The sequence below is a fragment of the Arvicola amphibius genome, chromosome 12 (genome assembly GCF_903992535.2).
Source record: "Arvicola amphibius chromosome 12, mArvAmp1.2, whole genome shotgun sequence".
Taxonomy (NCBI): Eukaryota; Metazoa; Chordata; class Mammalia; order Rodentia; family Cricetidae; genus Arvicola; species Arvicola amphibius.
In genome coordinates this window covers 150690080-150705793 of record NC_052058.2, presented here as the reverse complement: position 1 = coordinate 150705793, position 15714 = coordinate 150690080, and positions in this window count along the sequence as shown.

The following is a 15714-nucleotide window of genomic DNA, read 5'->3' as shown; positions in this document are numbered from 1 at the left end:
CCCCTTTTAAAGACAGGATCTCAAATACCCCAGGCTGACTTTGAACTCACTATGTAGCCAAGGATGACCTTGAACTCCTGATCATCTTGTCTTACCTCCTAAGTGCTGAAATCACAGGTACATACCACTACACCTCGTTTAAACAATGCTGGGCTTCAAATCCAGGACTTTGTGCATGCTAGGTACACACTCCATCAACTGAGCTACATTCCCAGCCCCCTTCTTTTTTTTTAATAGCTGGAGAAATTAAGGCACGCGACTCAAGCCACATGGCTAACCAGTGGGGGAACTGGGGTCTTTCAAGGTCATTGTCACTGATCTTGGAGGCGGCTAAGTCTAGGGTAAAAGGCAAAGGGTCATGTCAGGAGAGAAGATTTTGGGGAGTACCAGAGCCAGACTGTGTCCATTGCTGCTGGCCTCCGTGTCGGGGAAACTGCAGCAGGCCTGGTAGGGACACCACACCCGTTGTTGTCTCTCTCTCTCTCTCTCTCTCTCTCTCTCTCTCTCTCTCTCTCTCTCTCTCTCTCTCTCTTCAGTCTCTCTCGTCTCTCCTCTCGCATCTCTTCCTCTCAGCCTCAAGTCTCTCCATCTCTTATCTCCTCCATCTCTCTCTCTCTCTCTCTCTCTGCAGGCTTCGCAGACTGTCCCCAAGCTCTGGAAGGAGGTGGAGCGACCTAGCTAGGGACTCAGGAGCAGGGCAGCTGAAAGGCCTGCTGACCTGGACCCAGCACCTCCCACACCCCCTTCATCCCAGGGGGCTTGCCTGAGAATGGAGGAATTCCGACAAAGTGAGCTCCAAGCCAGGGTCAGCTGCAGAAGGTCTGCCCCTGCCTGGGGTCACCATGCTCAATAGCCTATGAAAGGCAGCGTGGACAAGTGGCTGGGGCGGGAGTGAGCTTGACCCTCCCAGGGGGTACCACTTCACGGACTCTTCCAGCCCTGCCTGTTCCCCAACCACAGTTCCCATGCTCCTGGGGACCCCAGACCACTCTATCCTGTGTAGTAAATAAATGTTGTTGATGTTCTTTGTAGAATGGGTGTGAATTCTCTAAGGGCCCCTGTGAGAAATACATGGATCCAGAGGACCAGGTCCCCTGCCTGGCCCTGACCTTTGCCCAAAGGGCCACTCTCTCTACAAGAAGTTCATCCAGCCTGGGAGGCCCGGGGGGGGGGGGGGAAGGGCTCAACCCGGCTGCATTTTATTTCTCCAAGCACCCCTTTTCCCTTACATTAATGGTCCACCCTGGTGAGAAGGCCACTGACTTGCTCTGCGTGTGCTCCAGCAGGCTAGGGAGAGGGAGGCTCCCCTTCCAGTCGGCTTTCCCAAGCCCTTCCCTTCCTCTGCCAGGCCAGCCCCACTCCTGCTGTACAATGGGGAAAGTTCAGGGTCCTTAAATTCCCAGCCTTGCAACGGACAGGTAGACTACGACAGGAACGTTTGGAGAGGCAGTCTGTGGATGGGCGGTAGCCCGGTGGGGTTGTGGAGGCCGAATAGTTACTAGAAGAGTAACAAGGGGAGATAGCAAGGACAAACTCACGGACAGGAATCATCACGTTTGCCTTTAGCTAGCAGAGAGGGAAGGGAAAAGTTTGGAGACTTGAGAGCAAAGGAACCCAAATCTTTTGTGGAGCAAAGGTTCCTGGGAAGGAAGGGATAAAGAGAGGAAGGGACTGCTCTCGCCTGCCACTGACTCGACTCGCTCTCCCCGCCTCCCTGGCAATTCACACGTACACGCGCATACACGAACACTCAGGGCTCCGTGCCCCTTTGCGGAGCAAGCAGGGGGAGGGGGAGGAGAGAAGGAGGAAGCTGAAGTGCCACCTATTCATGTTCCGCGATGTAACACCCCTTATTTTCCATGCTGGGTAAAGACAAAAACCCTTTACAACCTGTTTCTGGAACTTGTCAGCAGCTGCCAAGAGGAGCATGTTAATTAAACGTCGGCAAAGATGGAAGCCGGAGGCCCCGGCTCTAATTGGACAGTTTGCTTCACCGGATTGAAAAACATTGTGACAAAGGAGGAGGTGCGCGGCGGCTCGGCAGGGGGACAGGGTGGCGGGGGAGGGGGCGGCGGCTTTGATTCCAGCTGATCGGCCCGGCCCCTCCCCCACGGTCGCACGATCCCGCCCCTCGGGTCCCTGCAGGGCCAGGGCGGGTGCAGGGGCGGGATGTGGGAGTGGCGCAGGTGGTGAGGTGCAGAGGCGGAGTCTGGGAGGGGACAAGAAATGGGGTGCAGGTGGCGGAGTGCAGGGGCGAGGTGTGGGAGGGGCGCAGGGACAGGCTTGGGGTCTGGGAGGGGCAGTACAGATGGCGGGGTGCAGGGAGCGTGGGAGGATATCTGCGAAGGATACAGGGGGCAGGATCCACAAGAGGTGCAGAAGGCGGGGTGCCCTTGGAGTGGAAAGAGCATGATCCTCCAGAGGGCCACATCTTGGGTCTCTATGAACCGTCTTCCAAAGTGATTAAAAGCCAATGGTGGGCCAGGCTTCGAGGGAACTGTGGTACGACGCTCCCCGTGATCCCCTGATCACAGGGATTGGACACCAAGGACAGAGACGGACAGGCTTCTGCCCTCGGGCAACATCGGGCTGGCTGCCTTGGAAGCGGCGCCCAACCTCTTTCTGGGAGCGAGTTAGGCAGAGGTCTCCTCAACGTGAATGAGGTCTCACGGCGCTATGGGCTAGGGCATTGTACCAGAAAATTGGACTGTAAACGTTCCCAGGGAGCTCACAGGTCCACTAGGGCTACCCTGCCAAAGTCCTATGGATGTGTTTCAGGTTCTCTCCCCTGTGTGCACTGAGCGCTAAGCTGGACACTCTGCGGAAGACTTCCCTCACCCACCCAGTCATTTAACTTTCCAACAACCCCGACAGAGTGCCTGTAGTCTTCCAGACTTACCACTGCTGGGGAAACTGAGGCCGAGAACATAACACCTTACTTAAGGTCACAGTGGTGGGATGGAGAGAAAAGGTCTCACTATATAGCTCAGATTGGCCTGGAATTCCACATCTAGCCTGCCTTGGTCTCCCAAGTATTAGTGTTCTTTTTTTGGTTTGTTTTTCAAGACGGGGGTTTCTCTGTGTAGTCCTAGCTGTCCTGGAACTCACTCTGTAAACCAGGCTGGCCTCAGACTCAGAGATTCACCTTGCCTCTGCCTCCTGAGCTCTGAGATTAAAGGTGTGTGTGCCACCACCACCCAGCCCAATAAAAGTTCTTAAAGATAGCCTAAGGTGAGACATAGGCCTCTGATTCTGATGCCTGCCCCGGGCACTTATTCCAGGCTCTCTGACTCCAGGCTGAGCCTTCAGTGCCCCCTTTTCAGGATGTTCTGAACTGTGTGGGGTTCCTACATGCAACGACTGTTCTTATTGTGCTTCTAGGCTGGGGTCTCCCAAGGATAGTGCATCAAGTTGAAGGTTACCCTGGAGGGTCCCACACATGTATACAAGCCTTATGCCTAGAGAGGGGCACTCAGCTGCAGTAGGGAAACACTGGGGGTAGGGGCCAGACTGAGGCTGGTGACAGGCAGCAGCAAGGATGGGAAAAGGGCACCATTGTGGCTGGGCCCAGGGAATTAAGAGATCCCAATTGGATATGAAGTGCTTGGAGTATTGACTGGCATGAACTGAGTTCCCAGGCGGGGCTGGAGCGGACTGCTCTGTGTCCAGATTGCCTGCTGAGCCTAATCCCCTGGGAGCCAGGCCCCGGGAACCCAGACAAAGCTGCTGGGGAGACAGTCTGCTTTTGCTGGGGTCCCTGCAGACTGGTCCTGGGTGCTGAGAAGGCCACCTGGAGGAGGGATGGGTGGGCCTGAAGGAGTGTGCACAGCTGCTCTGGCCTGGGTGTTGTATGTATGTAGGACGCTTTAAAAATAGGCAGCCTAATATACCAGTGTGCGTGCGTGCGTGCGTGTGTGCGTATGCGTGTGTGTGTGCGCGCGCGCGCGTGTGTGTGTGTGTGTGTGTGTGTGTGTGTGTGTACTTGAGGGCTGATCGAGCAGGGTGCTCAAGAGCAGCCCTTCAGAGGCGGCTGGAGGGGCTCTGCAAATTGTAATCAGATTAAGGGGACCAATCACTTAGGGCTCTTGAAAAGGCCACAAGGTCCCTAATCAGCCCTGAGCGCCCCAGCCTACAAAGCCGGGAGGGACTCTGCAGGAGCCACCCTCTGGGGGGCCAAGGGGTGGGGGCGTCTTTCTTCCCAGTCTTTGGTAATTATGTCAATTTGCTAGCCAAATTGTTTGCTCAAGTGGACAGGGGGGCATGTGCCCCATTCATGTGGTAATGTGGGAACCAGCAGGATTCCTGTCTGGGAAAATAGGAGGGACTGGGACCTTTCTCCGGGGAGCAGACAGAGCAGGGGCATGGGGTGCCCAGGTTTTGGGGGCTCCCCTCACTGGTATGGGGCTCTCCCCTCACACTCCTACGTCTGACTATGGAACCCCGGGCCCACATTAAAGAATCCACTGAGCTACCTACCTCTCCAGGGCCTTTATTTAACACATTCCAGAAACTTCCAGCCTAGATTGTCCTCTGGGGAGACCTGAACTAATGGGTGAGGTTGACGATGGCGAGGGAGACAGGGCCATGGAGAGAGAATTGGCCAGGCGAGGCATTCCTAAGAGACCTTCATGAAACTGGGGCAGGCAGCAGCTGACTGGCTCTCCAGTAGGACAGGCTAAGACTTGAGCCATTTGTGAGAGTCAGGAGAGCTGAGAGATGAAGTCTTGGAGGATGAGTCCCCCAAGTGGGACTGATAGCGTCAGGCAGACCCAGATGTGGATGGAGACTTGGAGGAGGTTCTTGCTAGTTTCTTGAGCCTTTATGACTGCAACTGTCAGCGTACCGTAGGCCCTCATTCACAATCCAGAATCCAGAGACGCAGAGAAGCCAAGCCATCTGCCCAAAGCCGTGCTGCTCATGGCTGAACAGCAGAGATCTGAGTCTTTGCTGTCCCTCTGCCCCACCCCACTCCATGGACTCATTCTTCCCTTCAAACAGGAACTATGTCCCTGTCCCTGACTTGGATGAGGCACTGAGACTTTGGAGGCCTGAGCTGACTCAGGTAGGAAATGATCACAGGGACCTTGAACACTAGGAACACACCACTATATCCTGTGGTATGTCATCTGGCATGGGGCACACGAAAGGCCAAGCGTTAGACACCGCACTTAGGGACAGTGTTCACTAAGAACGGTAGTGTCATCAGGTCCAGACACAGCACACACACCGCCTGCTTTCTCCTGCCTTATGGACTCCCAGAATCCCCTTCAGTGCATAAACACCCTTCCCATCTGCCCTGGATCTGGCATCCCAATACTATTGTTTGGCCCACCCCCACTCCATTGCCTCCTAATTTTCCCTTCTGAGGCTGTTAGGATCCGCCTGCAAGGGACTGGGTACAGGGAGAGGATGAGGTGAGAAAGAGACCTCAGGAGGGGAGGGTCACCAGCCAGGGTCACGCTTGGGGAACAGGCCAGGGTCAGTGTTTGTAACTGTATGGTGGCCAGAAGTCCTGTCTGCTTAGAACAGATCTGTATGGTGGCAAAGTTACCACAGCCTCAGCTGGGTCAGGAGCTGTGAGGCCCAGAAGTTCTAACCTAGTTCCCCAGCCCTGGTCAGAGAAACTAAAACCCAGAAGTTAGTAGCTGCTCTGGATAGGAGCTAACTTCTCTCGACAGCCAACATGGGAGCATTGCTTGGTGCCAAGCTATGCTAGGCATCGTTGTACATTAACTTGACAAATCGTCATAATCTATGTGGCAGGGCCATTATGATACCCTTTCTACTCCACAGAGAAACAAAAAAGAGGTTGAGTAAGTGTCCCAAGACCCTAAAGCTGACTGAGTAACACACCTCCGGCCTCCCACCCGTCCCTCCTGACAAAGCCACTAGGAACCCATGGATTTGAACAGGAGAGCAGAACGTACAGATCTGCATCCAGCCACCCCAGAGGCCGTGTTCGAGCCAGGCCCTGAAGGACCAGTGGGAATTTCTGAGACAAAGGATTGTGGGTGAGGGAACTGGAGGCAAAATATCCATCTCAGAAATCGTGAGGCCAGAAAGGACGACAGAAAGCTCCCTCACCAGGGGCAAAATGGGATCTTACAGTACTGTCTAGGGGGATGAAGACCAGAGCTGTAAGCAATCACGTGACCGAGAACAGCTCTCTCCACTCATTGCCAGGCAGTATGCCAACCTCGGTTCCATCCAGTCCTAGAGATTAGTCTCACTCCCTTCGCCCTCAGAAGCTTCACTTAAGCTACATCCTCTGCCTGGAACAGTGGTTCTCAACCTGTGGGTCGTGACCCCTTTGGGGTTGCATATCAGATGTTTATATTACAATTCATAAGAATAGCAAAATTACAGTTGGGAAGTAGCAACGAAATAATTTTATGGTTGGGGGTCACCACAACATGAGGAACTGTATTAAAGGGTCACAGCATTGGGAAGGTTGGGAACCATTGGCCTAGAATGTTCTACTTGTCATGCCCCATTCCTACTTGTGTCCTCCTTACCCTTGCCTTTCCTTCACGGTGCTCGTCAAGTCTGAAGTGTAGCGTGTTTCTTTGTGTGGTCAGCCACCTGCCAATCTCTCCAGGGGTACGTGTACTACACCAGGACAGGTGTATACCAACTGCTGGTGGGGGGGGTGTCCCAAGAAGAGCTTAGAAAGGGGATTGTGGGTTGGAAAGACAGGTCAATACTGTGAGTGTTCACGGCTCCTAGTTTCCAGATTCAAATGTCTAAGAAACCACACTCGGGGAGTTCATTGTCCTTTTGTTTCTCTGCCTTCTTTCTCTCTATTCCGCAGGTTGTGGGGAAAAGAGAGCCCCTCTCTCCTGTTCAGCGTTTGAAGACACCGTGCCTTTGCGTGCCAACCTTCTCAACACTTCTGGAGGCCTCGGCTCTGGGGAGCAGGAGTCGGGAAGGTGGGAAGGCTACATCTGCTTTGCAGGAAAACCATTGAACCAGGATGGCCGTGGGCAGAGCAGACTGCCCTCTGAACGGGGACGAAGGGAAGGGTGGGAACTGAAACCTTCCTTGGACTGGATAGCACAAGTGTCATGAGGAACTTCCTGGGGTGGCAGATGCAGAGACACCAAGTAAAGGAGAGCCCAGAGACATCCAGCTGGCCTCACTAGACTATGTATAAGACGTGATTCTTGTCTCATGTGTTCCCATCTCCGTGTTGGGAAACATGTTGGGTATACTTACGTTCAAATGCATCTTTTCTGATACTTTCTCTTTTGATCTTGGGCAGGCCTCCTCACTTCCCTGAGCTTTCAGGTCCTCATCCACAAAATGTGGAAAATGAAGTTCACCTCGGAGTCAGTCCTGAGCTAACGTTGTTCAAGGAATAATTAGCAGATGGTAGCCGGATGACAAATGGTAACAGCACTGATGGACGTCACACTGACAGCCCAGTACAACATCAAGATTATACGTGGAGATGGCGCAGCGATTAAGAGGGCTTACTGCTTTTCCCAGAGGGTGTGAGTTCAGTTCCCCGAACCCATGTCAGGCAGCTCACAACTGCCTGTATCTCCAGTTCCATGGGAGCCAGGACCCTCTCCTGACCTCTGAAGGCACCTGTACTCATGTGTGCAGATCCTCCCATACACACAATTAAAAATAAAATAGAACTAAAATCTTAAAAGAAAAGATTATGTGTTCTATGAAGTTTAATAAATGTGCATATATACAGATGGTCTTACAGGTTTTTGTTGGTTCTTACTTTCTGTACATAAGAAAAATCAAACCCTGTGCGTAGAAGCTACACCTTCCCCCAATATGCTCTTACACAGGGGAAAACAGTGGGTCCTTCACAGCATTGCTAGACTGCGATGCCCAACAGCTTAAGTGCATTCCATGCTTCTTGTTTGGTTTTGTGTGTGGAGGGGTTGTTCATGTGTGTGCACATGCATGCATGCATGTTTATATGCACTTGCCATGGGTGATGGGTGTGTCTGAAAGCCAGAGGTTGATGTTGGGATGTTTTTGCTCAATTGTTCATTTATTTTATTTCATTTTTTGAGACAGAGTCTCTCACTGAACCTGGCTATTTTGGCTGAACTGGCTGATCAGTGAGCATCCAGGATCCTGCTAGATCCATCCACAGGGCTGAGATTACAGATGTGTGTGTTGTTGTGCCCAGCTTTCCTGTGGCTTCTGGGGATCTGAACTCAGGTCCTCATGCTTGTGCAGCAAACACTGCACTCACTTAGCCCTCTCCCAAGCCCCAAGTGCATTTCATTTTTTTTGACTTTATGTGTATATAGATGATTTGCCAGCGTGTGTGTCTGTGCACCACACTCATGCCTGGTGCCTGCAGAGGCCAGAAGAAAGTGTTGTGTTCTCTGGAACTGGAGCCACTCCCTCTATGGGCACTAGGAATGGTAACCAGGTCCTCTGGAAGAGCAGCCAATGCTCCTAACTGCTGAGTCATCACTCTGGCCCAACTACATGCACTTTTGACTTAAGGTATTCTCCACGCACAATGAAGCAATCAGGTTGCAACTCTAAGTCAAGGAGCACATGTACATTATAGCACATATGTCCACATATATCCACATGGCAGGTACTTGAGCCATCTCCTTCCCTTCTCAAACTGCTTCCTGGTTTTCTTTTCTTTTTAAAATATTTATTTATTTATTATGTATACAATACTCTGTCTATGTGTATGTCTGCAGGCCAGAAGAGGGCACCAGACCCCATTATGGATGGTTGTGAGCCACCATGTGGTTGCTGGGAATTAAACTCAGGACCTTTGGAAGAGCAGGCAATGCTCTTAACCTCTGAGCCATCTCTCCAGTCCCTGCTTCCTGGTTTTCAAGCCATTTTAAAATCCCATTTCCTGTTTGCTATGTGGGTAGAAACTGTAACTTGCTTCTGATCGATATACCATAACAAAGGTGATGGGGTGTAGGTGATTCCATACATGTGGCTGTGTGGTAGAATCACACAGGGTTGTGGCATGCATTTTCCTGGAGTCTGTTACACCCTTGCTGATTGGGATATGGCAGATGGCCATGCTGGGGTCTAGCTGAGAATGGCCTCCAGAAAGTTAGGGGATCAATCAAGGGGTGAGACCTCAGTCCCGACAGTGCAGGGAGCTGACTGAGCCAAAGGCTGCGTGAACTCGGAAGTAGAACCTCCCCCAGTTGAGCTTTCAAATGAGGACCCCATTCTGTATACGTTTTTTAAAGATTAGTATTTGATGTGTGGGGGTGTTTTGTCTACATGAGTGTCTGTGCACCACTTGGGTGTCTGTGCCCACAGAGGCCAGAAGAGGGCATTGGATCTCCTGGAACTGGATTTATAGACAGTTGTGAACTGCCGTGTGGGTGCTGGGAATTGAACCCAGGTCTTCTTAAAGAGCCTCATAACCTCTGAGCCTTCTCTTCAGTCCCCGCTTTACATTTTAATGGCAGGCTTGCAGGGGCCTAGCCAAGCCATTTTTAGGACAGGAGCTGTGAGATACTATGTATAATACATATTAGATAATACATATAATATGTATGCCTTATATTGCAGAGTTTGTACTAATGCTATCATGTGGAAATCTGTGTCTGACCAGGCATGGTGGTACTCACCTTTATTAATCTCAGCACTTGGGAGACAGAGGCAGGCAGATCCTTACATCAAAGCCAGTCTGATCTACATAGTAAGTTCCACATCAGCTAGAGCCACACGGAGAGACTCAAAAAACAAAGCTAGGCCTGTTCATTAATCATCTACATATTTCTATCTATCAGGTTATAAATGGACATTCATACATGGCACCCATCTCCTTAAGCACACACCTGGAGCAGATAAGGGTAAAAGTCAAGATAAGGGTAAAAAGAGCCAGGTGTGTTGGCGCACACTTTTAATTCCAGCACTCGGGAGGCAGAGGAAGACGGATCTCTGAGCTCGAGGGGAGCCTGGTCTACACAGTGAGTTCTAGGACAGACAGGGCTTACAAAGTGAAACTTTGTTTCAGAAAAAATCAAAGGCAACCTGGCTCCTTTCCTGGGTCTTTGTAGATGGAAGCAGAAGGAAATGGAAGCTTTCCTTTTCCTCTAGCCTTACGGATGGCAAATCCTATGTTTTCTTACTGCACGGAGGAAACAGCACAACTGGGTCACAGAAGAGAAGACTTGAGACGTACTGATTGGCGTCTTTTGAGTGACAGCCACGGCGTGCCTGATGCCAGCCGTCACCAGGTTTCAGTTGTGTTAGTCAGAAGCTCCATCTTTTTGCTTTTCTTGTCTCTCCATACCGTAGCCAAGCCCGGAATTCAAGACACCTGACACCTTCCCCACCATATTCCCCCATAACCCAGCTCAGAAGACTTTTCCAGAAAAGTCTTTTCCATGGCTGGGCAGAGGAACCCCACTATGCATCAGGTGCCTTAAAGACCGTTCATCTATCTGATCCCATTTGATCTCATGTAGCTTAGGCTGACCTGGAACTATGTAGCAGAGGATGGCCCTAAATTCCTGCTCTTCCTGCCTCTACCTCCTAAGTGCTGGGATTGTGCACCACCGTGCCCAGGAGTGACCCTATTTGATCTATTCAGTCAGCCCTACACAATCATAACGTGCCAGTTTGATGGCTTGGATTCCAAATAACAAAATATCCACAGAAAGCATGAAAAGCTCTCATTTTTCCAACCTACAAAATCAAAACTCTGAGAATGGAGATGGACAGTTTGGGTTTAACCAGACTACTGCGAATTCTGAGGCAGGAGAGGCTGGAGAACGTGGCCCTAATTTACTAATTTCCCACTGACAGGCATTTACGTTTTTCCCAATTTCTTCTATTATAATATGGCCCTTTCCATTCGGTTTTACATTCTGTGAGGACATTTTCCTCTCAAGATTTTTTCAAATTTATTGTTTCTCTCCCTCTCTCCTTCTCCTTTCTTCCCCAGCAGGTGGAATTCAGACATGCTTGGTAGGCCAGCTCTCTCCCACTGATCCACACTTCCCACTCTTACAATGACTTCCGGAGAATGCTGTGATCTGCTTCTAAGTTCCAGTCACAGTGGCATTGTGTTGGATATGTCTTACTTTAGGAAGGACTGGCATCTTTTTATAAATATTTATTCATTTATTTTTTATATGCATTGTGTGTTATGCCTGTGTGTATGTCTGTGTAAGGGTGTCAGGGACTATAGTTACAGACGGTTGTGGGCCACCATGTGGGTGCTGGGAATTGAACCCTGGTCCTCTGGAAGAGTAATCAGTGCCCTTAACCTCTGAACCATCTCTCCAGCCCTAGGACTGACGTCTTAATGTTGAATTTCCTCATCAAATGCTGAAACCCTGGATATGTTAAGCATGTCACATAGCTGTGAGTCATCTACCCAGGTTTGCCATCTTCCTGCATGTGCACAGGACATAGGGTGTGGGCTCCTCCTTCCCTCTGAATTTTGTGCAAGTGAGAGCCATCATCTTGAAGAATCAGGCATGTTCCTCACAGAGAAAGTTTGTCTGTCATGCTGGCCTCACAGTGGTGAGTCGGTTAAGTTTATGGCTCCCTTCGAGAGCAAAGAAGCCTGTCCCAGGACTCTCCTAAACACACCTCTCTCTATGTTCCATGGACTGTGAAACATTTAAACCATGGTCCCTAAATTCGTTGGCATTCCTCCCTTTGAGCAGTAAGGCTGATGGTTTTCTTTGAATCAGAGCGAGTGACCTCCTGGCCCACAGAGTAGGAGAACAGTGGCTGGTTTGCAAGCCCACGTCTTAAGAGACACCGACTTCTGCCTCTGTTTCTTGGACCCCCACCCACTATAGCGGAGCAGTCAGGGACCCAGACCAACATTCCTGGGCTGTGACTAGCCATGAGGACAGGGCCTGGGAATTGGGTTCTTTGCTCAAGTCCGACCTGAACCATGGCAGATGTGCTGGACAAACACTTGTCAGCCATCATTTTCAGTTCTGAGGGTGTGAGACTGCCATAGACCACAGTCTATCATTCGCTGCCTGAATCAGTCATCAATGTGGGGATGACTTACACCTTCTAGAACCTTCTCCCTGAGGCTACCATAGGGCTGCAACAGGATTCTCCTTCCCTTCGACAGAGACAAAAGCAGACTCTGCCATCAAGGACAACAAAGAAATGGCTGCTGTGGGTCCTCAGAGTGAGGCAAGTGGCCCAAGGTCACTTATTTAGAAAATGACAGGGGCAGACTTTGAAACCAGGCTTCCCCAGGTTGGCAAGAGCAATGTGGAAATGGCTTCTGTTCATAACCGCTCTTCTTCCTACTCAGAACTCATGCCAGTGTTTCTCCTTCCAAATCCTTCCCGGAAGCCATTTCACACATAGCATGTGTCGTCATAGAGCACCATCAGGACCATTTCATACACCGCATTTGTCGTCACAGAGCACCATCAGGACCATTTCATACATAGCATGTGTCGTCATGGAGCACCATCAGGACCATTTCATACACTGCATGTGTCGTCATGGAGCACCATCAGGACCATTTCATACACCGCATTTGTCGTCACAGAGCACCATCAGGACCATTTCATACACCGCATGTGTCGTCATGGAGCACCATCAGGACCATTTCATACACCGCATTTGTCGTCATGGAGCACCATCAGGACCATTTCATACACCGCATTTGTCGTCACAGAGCACCATCAGGACCATTTCATACATAGCATGTGTCGTCATGGGGCATCAGCAGGACCATTTCATACACCGCATGTGTCGTCACGGAGCATCATCAGGACCATTTCATACACCGCATGTGTCGTCACGGAGCATCATCAGGACCATTTCATACATAGCATGTGTCGTCATGAGGCATCAGCAGGACCATTTCATACACCGCATGTGTCGTCACGGAGCATCATCAGGACCATTTCATACACCGCATGTGTCGTCACGGAGCATCATCAGGACCATTTCATACATAGCATGTGTCGTCATGAGGCATCAGCAGGACCATTTCATACACCGCATGTGTCGTCATGGAGCACCATCAGGACCATTTCATACACTGCATGTGTCGTCATGGAGCACCATCGGGACCATTTCATACACTGCATGTGTCATCATGGGGCATCAGCAGGACCATTTCATACACCGCATGTGTCATCATGGAGCACCATCAGGACCATTTCATACACCGCATGTGTCGTCACGGAGCATCATCAGGACCATTTCATACATAGCATGTGTCGTCATGGGGCATAAGCAGGACCATTTCATACACCGCATGTGTCGTCATGGGGCATCAGCAGGAGGTCCTGCATCCCCTCAATAGACGATATCTCCACTACTCAAGCCTGTCTCTGGCACAGAGTCGAGTTTAGGTGCTGTGGAGTCTTACCCTCTGTGGGGATTAGAGTCAGTACTCAAAGCAACTTGTAGAACAGTTGGCTCTCTGAATCCTCAGGCTCCATGCTGGAAGATTCAGTCAGTCTCTACAGGTAGCAAATTGTCTGCACTGAACACAAATTTATTTTTTCCTGGTGAGTATTCCCTACTCGATATACAGCTAGTTTCCATAGCATTCACATTGGGCTGGTTAAGTCATCTAGAGGGCATTTAAAATACACAGGAGGTTGTGGGTGGGTTCTATGCAAATATGACACCATTTTATAGGAGGGATCAGATCTTATTCAATAGATGTGGAGGGCTCCTGAATCAATCCCTCAAGGATACCAATGGACAAGTATATAGTCAGAATTACCTTTAGTAGGATTTTTTTTTTTTTTTTTTTTTTTTGGTTTTTCGAGACAGGGTTTCTCTGTGGCTTTGGAGCCTGTCCTGGAACTAGCTCTGTAGACCAGGCCCTTTAGTAGGGTTTTAAATAGCCCAGCAAGCTAGGACATATGATTCACATATACAAGTCTCAGTAGGAATGTATGGTAAATTCATGCAATATACATAAAGGAGTGTTTTTGTATGTACTTTACAGTACTTTTGTTGTGGGGGTGCACATGGGCCACAGTGAGTCTGTGGACATCAGAGGACAACTTTCAGGAGCTGGTTCTCTGGTCAGGCATGGTGGGCACATGCCTTTAATCACAGCACTCAGGAAACAGAGTCAGGCAGATCTCTGTGCATGCAAGGCCAGCTTGATCTACTGACTGAGTTCCAGGACAGACAAGGCTATGTAGAGAGACCCAGTCTCAAAACCTAAAAAAGAAAAGAAGGAGCTGGCTCCCTCCTTCCACTGTGTGTTCCAGGAATAGAACTCGGATCTTCAGACTTGGACAGCAAGCCCCTTTACCCACCGAGCCATCTCATCAGCGCCCCCTTTTCAAGATTTATCATTACTATTGTTTTTTATTTATGTATTTATTATGTATACAATATTCTGTTTGGGTGTATGTCTGCAGGCCAGAAGAGGGCACCAGACCTCATTACAGATGATTGTGAGCCACCATATGGTTGCTGGGAATTGAACTCAGGACCTTTGGAAGAGCAGGCCATGCTCTTAACCGCTGAGCCATCTCTCCAGCCCCATTACTATTATTTTTAACTTGTGTGTTGGTGTACGTGTCTGCATGTGGATTTGTGCATGTGAGTGCCAGTGCCCATGAGGCCAGATCATCAAATGCTCTGGCGCTGGACAGACAGCTGTGAGCCGCTTGATGTGGGTGCTGGGAATCGAACTCAGATTCTGTGGAAAAGCAGATAAAGGGTTTTTACCTTGGAGCAACCCCTCTCTCCAGCCCTGGTCTGTCCTTTACTGGCATATTTTGAAATGAAGTCTCATGTCACCTCAACATTGACATGTAGTTCAGGCTGACTTTGAATTTATGGTCCTTTTGCCTCTCTTTTCCGGGTGTTGAGATTACAGGCATGAGCCATCGTGCCTGGTCAATTTATATGATACTGGAAATTGAGCCCAGAGCTTCATGCATGCTAGGCAAGCCCTCTGCCATCCTGATACCCACAAACTTTCTTTCTTTCTTTTCCTCCCTCCCTCCCTCCCTCCCTCCCTCCCTCCCTCCCTCCCTCCCTCCCTCCCTCCCTTCTTTCCTTTCCTTTTCTTTTATCTCTTTTTTCTTTATTTTATTTTTTTGCAACAGGGTTTCTTTGTATAGCCCTGTCTGTCCTGGAACTCACTTTGTAGACCAGGCTGGTCTTACCTAGATTTGCTTGCTTCTGCCATAACCAAGGTTTTTTTGTTTTGGTTTGGTTTTGGTTTTGCGTGTGTGTGTGTGTGTGTGTGTGTGTGTGTGTGTTTTGAGTTTTCAAGACAGGGTTTTTTGAGTGGCCCTAGCTGTCCTGAAACTAGCTTCATAGACCAGGTTGGCCTTGAACTCACAGAGATCTGCCTGCCTCTGCCTCCTGAGTGCTGGGATCAGAGGAGTGCGCCACCAACTGCCCTGCCAGGTTTTTCATTTTAAAACATTCTGAGGATAAATCATTACATGCACTTCAGTTAACTGTGTATAAAATAAATGCCGCTCTGAGTAGTTCTTCCATTCTTCCTCTGCCTGCCTCCTCTCTCTCTCTCTCTCTCTCTCTCTCTTTCTCTCTCTCTGTCTCTCTCTCTCCCTCCCTCCCTTCTTCCCTCCTGCCCCCCTCATCATTTTGTGCCTCTCTCCCCTTGCTTTCCTCCCCTCCCTCTGGCCCTCTCTGAGGGGTGCTGTGGGATCACTTCAGGCCCAGAGGGAAGGTCAAAGTATCTGGAGGGCACCAGCACAGACAGCCATTAACCTGTCACTGCTGCCTCCAGCTGGGAAAACAGAGGGT